General features: G+C 38.6%; 1 non-coding gene across 1 annotated transcript; it reads left to right on the top strand.

The window, feature by feature from the left end:
- The first annotated feature begins 4,604 nt into the window (after window positions 1-4,604).
- Window positions 4,605-4,711, top strand: LOC127125012 (small nucleolar RNA R71). Its single transcript, XR_007804479.1, has one exon. It is a non-coding gene; the product is annotated as a small nucleolar RNA R71 (small nucleolar RNA).
- Window positions 4,712-6,092: the final 1,381 nt, after the last annotated feature.

A 6,092-nucleotide genomic window follows, 5' to 3' on the forward strand; every position in this document is an offset into this window, starting at 1 on the left:
CTGTCCATCTCGAACGCAGCTTACCTGGAAAAAAGTCGTAATCTGGAAATGAAAAGGAGAACAGAGTCGCCTATATTAAAGTCCTTTTTTTCTCAATCCTTTTGTCATGCCATGCTTTGGTTCTTTCTTTGTATATAATGGCATTCTCATAAGCGTTCTGGACGAGTTCCTCCAATTTGTGGATATCGAGGATTCGCTTCTCGCTAGATGCTAGGTAATCCAAATTCAGGGTCTTGATGGCCCAATATGCTTTGTGCTTAAGTTCAAAAGGTAAGTGGCATGACTTTCCATAGACTAACTGGTATGGTGTAGTTCCAATAGGGTTTTGTAAGCAGTTATGTAGGCCCACAATGCTTCTGTGAGCTTTTTAGACCAATCTTTTCTGGATATTGAAATAGTTTTTTCCAAGATTTGCTTAATCTCTCTATTTGATACTTCCACTTGACCATTAGTCTGGGGATGATATAGTGTTGCTACTCTGTGTTTTACTCCATACTTTCTTAAGAGTTTATTGAATATCCTGGATATAAAATGTGATCCACCATCACTTATGACAAGTCGTGGTACTCCAAATCTAGGGAAAATATTATTTTTAAACAACTTGATGACTACTCTTGTGTCGTTAGTGGGTGAGGCTATATCTTCTATCCATTTGGACACATAGTCGACGGCTACCAAAATATACTTGTTTCCCATCGAAGATGGAAAAGGTCCCATGAAATCAATACCCTAAACATCAAATAATTCCACTTCTTGGATGTTCTTCAAAGGAATTTCTTCGCATCTTGAGATGATTCCAGCGTGCTGGCACCGGTCACATTGGACAATATAAGTATGGACGTTACGCCATAGTGTTGGCCAATAAAGACCAGCTTGAAGGATCTTAGCGTATGTCTTGGATGTGCTTGAATGTCCACCATAGGGTGAAGAGTGACAATGCTCTATGATATTTCTAACTTCTTCTTCCGGGACGCAACGTCGAAAAATGTTATTTGTTCCTCTTTTAAAAAGGAGTCATTCGTCCCAATAGAAATGTCTTACATCTTTAAAGAACTTCTTCTTTTGTTGATAATTGAGGTCAGGTGGTATGATATTAGCGGCTAGATAATTCACAAAATCAGCATACCATGGTACTCTGGTAATCTCTGAAATTGTTCCAAAGTTGTCTTTATCAGGTTCAAGGGGAACAACATCTAACTTAGCTATCAATCAGTCATAGGTGAAATCATCATTTATAGGTAAATGGTATGGCTTCAAATGCTCTAGTCTGGAAAGATGGTCAGCAACTACGTTTTTTGTTACTTTTTTGTCTCGGATATCTAAGTCGAACTCTTGTAGCAAAAAGATCCATCTGAGTAACCTAGGTTTCGCATCCTTTTTGCTTAGAAGGTAACAAATAGCTTCATGGTCTTTACAGACTATAATCTTAGATACGACAAGATAAGGCCTAAATTTATCAATTGCAAAAACTACAGCTAGGAGTTCCTTCTCTGTTGTCGTACAATTGAGTTGAGCGGCATCTAGGGTTCTACTAGCGTAATATATCACATGTAATTTCTTTTTTTTTCTTTATCCTAAAATAGTTCCTACAGCAAAATCGTTAGCATCACACATTATTTCAAAAGGTTGACTCCAATCTGGAGTTTGTAAAATGGGTGCTGAAATTAGCGCTTGTTTTAAGTGATTAAAGGCTTCGATACATTTTTCATTGAAAATGAATTCAATGTATTTCATCAGAGGCCGGTAAGGGGTTTTGTTATTTTAGAGAAATCTTTGATAAAGCGTCGGTAAAAACCGGCGTGTCCAAGAAAACTTCAGACTTCTCAAACAGTCTTAGGAGGGTTAAGGTTTTCTATTACTTCTATCTTTGCTTTGTCGACCTCAATACCTCTTTCAGATATTATATGTCCTAACACTATGCCTTCTTTAACCATAAAGTGGCACTTATCCCAGTTTAATACAAGGTTAACTTCTATGCATCTTTCAAGGACTTTCTCAAGATTAATGAGGCAATTCTCAAAGTCAAACCCACATACCGAGAAATCATCCATGAACACTTCCATAATTTCGTCGAGGTAATCTGCGAAGATTGACATCATACAACATTGGAAAGTAGTTGACGCATTGCAAAGTCCAAACATCATTTGTCTGTAAGCAAATGTTCCGTAAGGACAGGTGAAGGTTGTTTTCTCTTGATCCTCGGGGTATATGGGTATTTGTAAAAATCCAGAATATCCATCTAGATAACAAAAGTAAGAGTGTCTGGCAAGATGCTCAAGCATTTGATCTATGAATGGAAGGGGGAAATGGTCATTCCTAGTTGCCTTATTTAGTTTCCTATAGTCTATGCACATACGCCGTCCGCCTTCTATACGTTTATCCACATGCTCGCCCTTCTCGTTCTGCACGACTGTGATGCCTCCTTTTTTGGGCACCACATGTACATGACTTACCCATTTACTATCGGAGATCTGATAGATTATACCAGCTTCTAGCAGTTTAAGGACTTCCTTCTTTACCACCTCACTCATTACAGGGTTGATTCTTCTCTGATGTTCTCTGGAAGGTTTTGAATCCTCCTCTAGCGAAATCCTGTGCATACACACAGATGGGCTTATACCTTTTAAATCAGAGATGTTGTATCCTAAGGCAGAGGGGTATCTTCGTAAAACATTCAAGAGTTGGTTTGTCTCGTCTTGGTTTAAGGTGGCACTAACTATTACTGGGTGGTTCATTTCTTTATCCAAAACTCGTATCTTAGGTTCTTGGCCAATTCCTTAAGTTCTTGAGATGGTTTTTGAGAGTTTGGCGAAAGGTCTGGAGTAAGGGCCAAACATTCATTAGTGTGAGGTTCCGTTTCCTTTAGCTCGTCATCCTTTTCATTCGGGTTTGAAAATGGTTCGATCATATGTTCTTCTTGATCAAATTCCCTTATGCATTCATCTATGATATCAATCGCGTAACATGTGTCTCCTATGATTGGTGCCATCAGGAACTTTGAAAGAATAAACTATATCTTTTCATCTCCTACTTTGGAAGTTAATTTTCCTCTTTTAACATCTATTATAGCTCCGGCTATTGATAAAAATGGTCTACCTAAAAGGATAGGGATATCGTCGTCTTCCTTGATATCCATGACCATAAAGTCTATCGGGATATAAAGTTGACTGATCCTAACAGGGATGTCTTTTAATATGCCCACAGGATACTTAACAGATCTATCGGCTAATTGGAGGGACATCTTAGTTGGTTGTAATTCTCCTAAGTTTAACCTTTTACACACAGCTAAGGGCATTAAACTCACACTAGCGCCTAAGTCTAGGAAAGCTTTGTCGATCATATGACTCCCTAGAATGCAAGGTATAGAAAAACTCCCAGGGTCTTTCTCCTTCTTAGCAAGTTTATTCTTGGAAATAAAGTTTCATTCCAAAGGTTTGGGATCGTCAAGCCTACGCTTGTTGGTTAAGATGTCCTTGAGAAATTTGGCATAAGATGGAATTTGGGTGATGGGTTCGGTGAAAGGAATCTCTACATGAAGCTTCTCTATTACTTTTATAAACTTTTGGTATTGGTTATTGATTTTGGTTTGTTTAAGTCTTTGTGGATATGGGATTGGTGGTTTGTACGGGGGTGGTGGTTTGTATTTTTTAACCTTGGCTTCTCCTTCTTGGTCGGTTTGTTTTTTGGGTTCCACTGGTTCCTCTCCCGGGTTGGTAGGTATATTTTCTTTAGAAGCTTTGGACTCGCTCATTGTTGGGTTATAAGGCCCTTCGTAAGCGGTCCCACTTCGTAATGCGATAGCGTTAACTTGCCCTTGAGGGTTGAGTTGAGGTTGTCCAGGGAATTGTCCTCCAAGTGTAGTTTGCGGGGCTTGGTTTTGTGCTACCTGTGAGATTTGGGTTTCAAGCATCTTATTATGAGTAATTATCTGATCAACCTTAGTCCCTAATTGCGTTATCAGTTCATTTATGTGAATGTTCTGGTTTAGGAATTCATTATTTTGCTGAGTCTAGCCTGATATAAAGTTCTCCATGATCTTCTCAAGGTTAGGCTTCTGGGGCACAACTTGCATAGGTTGATTTGGTTTTTGGGCTTGAAAACCTTGTGGTCTTTGATGTGCATAGTTTTGGATAGGGTTCTGGTTTTTATAGTAAAAATTCGGGTGATTCTTCCATCCAAGGTTGTAAGTGTTTGAAAATGGGTTACCTTGGGCATAACTCACTTGGTCGGTGTTCAGGTCGTTCAAAAGGTTACATTCTGCCGATTCTTGTCCTTTAGATCCACAAAGTTCACACTCTGTGTGGACTACCGCTGCGGTGTTAGACTTTGTAGAAATATGTTCGAACTTAAGGGGTAAAGCGTCCATTTTCGCTTGCATCATGTCCATAGAACTTATCTCATGTATTCCACCTTGGGTCTCCTTTTTCTCTATTGATGCTCGTTGAGTTCCCCATTGGTAATGGTTTTGGGACATATACTTAATTAGGTCACAAGCTTCAAGGTAAGGTTTGTTCATCAACGCGCCACCAACGGCAGCGTCGATCCTCATCTTTGTGTTATAATGGAGTCCATTGTAGAAGGTATGAACAACCAACCATTGTTCTAGGCCATGGTGTGGACAGACTCTTAACAGCTCCTTGTATCTTTCCCAAGCTTCAAAAAGTGATTCTCCTTGGTTTTGAGTAAATCTAGTTATTTGGTTTCGAAGAACAACAGTCTTACTAGGGGGAAATATCTAGCAAGGAATACTCCCCTAAGGTCATCCCAGGTAATTATTGAGTTAGCTGGAAATGAATCTAGCCATGAACGTTCTCTATCTCTGAGGGAGAAAAGAAATAATCTTAAACAAATCGCATCAGGTGAAGCACCGTTGGATTTAAAGGTGTCGGCCAGTTGGATAAAGACTTTTAAGTGTTAATTTGGGTTCTCAGTAGCGAGACCCGCGAATTGGTTTTGTTGCACTAATTGCAGTAAAGGTGGTTTTAGTTTGAAATTGTTGGCAGTAATGAGAGGGTTTACTATACTAGAACTAGGTTCCTCGTCATAGGGTTGGGAAAATTCCTTACGAGGTCTCCGATCGCGATTCTCGGCCATAGCTTTCTTAATTCAGACGAGTAAGAGGCGTGTACGAGTGTAACGTTCGGGTTCCGCTAAAGGATCTACTAAATTTCCTGTACTACAGGTTCTTCACATTTACCGGATAATAATGCCTTAGTCTAGACGGTGTAACAACATGGTACAAAATTTGACGAAGTTGGTCCCCGGCAACGGTGCCAAAAACTTGATCGCTGTATTCGCAAGTGCACGAATCGCGCGATTGTAATATAAAAGATTATCGATCCCATAAAGACCAAATCGTCAATCTATCGATTACTGTTGTTAAGATGTTTATCTAAGGCGGTACAAATGAAATATTGATGTTGCAAAATAACTGTAAATAAAGAAAATGACAAATACAGTGCAGATAAAGATAGGCTTGAATGTATTTCACGTTAGTTAAACGATGTTTCGACTGTCTAAATAGAACTACTTATGGGGTAATATTTTTTACTCTTGAAAAGAATCCACTTAACAGAAAATGCCGCTTTCGCGAATTCAGAATCGAGTTTACCCTTAAATTAAGGCCTTTTATTGTCACTTATAAAAGGTGCACAAAACGCTAAAGTAGTAAACCTATTTTTAAGAAATAAGACTCGTAAGCTTAGTTGAAAAGTGATTTTGATTCAGAAAGTTTACCCAAGGAGTTTCCTGATTTTAAATCTATCAACGCCTCCGAAAACAGTTTCAAAAATCGTTTTTCCTTAAAGTGATAAAAATTCCAAGTTAACTAAGCCAGGGTGCTTTCGCACTCCTTGAGTAGTTAAAATTATCTAAGTTTGTTTCAGAAAAATCGAATTAAAAATCAAAACATCCCCTAAAGCATTTCTACAGATGCAATATGTGAAACATCTCTTTAACCGCGATCCTTACATTCTAACCTTTGAAAGATTTAGCCTGACATGGTAATACAAACAAATACAACGATGTTGAACATGATGAAAAGAAGTATAGAATGTAAGGCGTGAAGTACAAGTAAAGCGTTTAAAACAATT

The sequence above is a fragment of the Lathyrus oleraceus genome, chromosome 2, assembly GCF_024323335.1.
Source record: "Lathyrus oleraceus cultivar Zhongwan6 chromosome 2, CAAS_Psat_ZW6_1.0, whole genome shotgun sequence".
Classification (NCBI taxonomy): domain Eukaryota; kingdom Viridiplantae; phylum Streptophyta; class Magnoliopsida; order Fabales; family Fabaceae; genus Lathyrus; species Lathyrus oleraceus.